Below are 1,628 nucleotides of genomic sequence, written 5' to 3' on the forward strand. Positions count from 1 at the left end.
CGAATCCCCGCGGCCAGCCGGCCTCCGGGATTTAGGTGTTAAAGTCCGGGAAATCCCTGGGAGGGAGGATCCGCAGAGTCCCCGCCCCCAGGGCACCTACTGCCCCGAGCGGGAGGACTTGGAAGCCACAGGGGTCCCACCGCTTTAGAGGCCCACTGGCGATCTCTGATGAAGTGAAAGGCCAGGCAGGAGGACTCTGGCCGCACGCCCACCTCCGCACCTGGAGAAACTGCCCCACGGAGGAGGGACAGGGACTGCAATGCCGATAGTGGCACTGTTGGCCATCGCAGAAAGTAAGCCTGAACGTCTGTCGCTGGGAGGTGAACAGGCGGTGTGTGATAAGCTAGGCAACTGCGGAAACGACCGGGGCATCACGTTTGCACCTGGAGGAATCTCACAGGCAAGAGGGCTGAAGGGGATACGGCTGTACACCTTTGCAAGAGCTTACGAAGTGTAACGCCAAGCAGAACCGTGCTGTCGCTGAGGTAGGAGACAGGGACCCTAAAATATACTTAGGCTGCAGGCCCAAAATAGAATCACAAAATGGCTAGGCTGTGAGATGGAGGCAGGGCTGGCTCAGTGACCCACCTAGGCCGCATGACCAAGACCTAAAACAGGCTTTTTCCAGGCCCCACCGCATTCTAGGAGGAAGATAAGATAACTGTTTTTTTATTGGCCCAAAGCTTGTAGACAAAGAATCTCCTGGCCTTGGTGCCTGTGATAGGGGTTAGCTAGTGATGGCGGCAGCCCTAAGAGAATTAGGACACGTGGGCGTCAGTCACAATTTATCAGGAGTTAAAACCAGACCCTCCGTGAAATGCCTTCTTCCCACCCAGCTCCTGCTCCGGGAAGGCGAGGCACATACCATTTTCCTTCCTTGGGACCTGAGGAAGACGGGGATGACTGTAAATTTTCCTCTTATCATTCTTCATAAATACAACAAGATCAACCAGACATTTTGGTCAACATCCTGATTCCCACTGGGGCAATAAACTAATTGTGCAGTCTGTCCTAATAAGCCTCCTGGCTCCCACTGGGCATGCGCAGTTAGGTGATCAAATTCCTCAGATTCTTCCCCTGAGAAAGATGCACAAGCTCGGGAAAAAGCCCGGGAATTCAAACAAAGGATATAAATCATGTGACAGACCTCCCACTGTTGAATATTCATTACCACCTCTGATAATAAAAGTAACACCTAAGCACATCCAAAAGCAGTTGCTTTCTAGCAACCTGCCCACTAAGGTCTTCCGGGTGTACTTCTTTTCAAAAATCCTTCTTTCCTATTAAATTCTCTTTCCTACCTCCTTTTATTGTGGTTGTGGCTGTATTTTGTGCCTAGGGACAAGTCTTTAATTTTAGTGATCTGGACCCAAAGAACCAAGGACTTCACACAATGCTCCTCAACACTCTCCCATCCAATGACCTTACACACTCTGACATTTGGAAAATAATTGGACCCATCCAGCCTGTGCCTCTCCCTACCAGGAGGGAAATGCATGCACAAGTCCCACCTAGAACAAGTCTAACCAAACTCTTCCTGACCCAAATAAAAAGCCCTCCCCACAGTTCTTCCTTGGCAATCCATTTTCCAGGACCCCTCCCTTCTTGGGAGCTGTTTCTCCTTCCCT

The sequence above is a fragment of the Tupaia chinensis genome, unplaced genomic scaffold, assembly GCF_000334495.1.
Source record: "Tupaia chinensis unplaced genomic scaffold, TupChi_1.0 Scaffold000061_1, whole genome shotgun sequence".
Taxonomy (NCBI): Eukaryota; Metazoa; Chordata; class Mammalia; order Scandentia; family Tupaiidae; genus Tupaia; species Tupaia belangeri.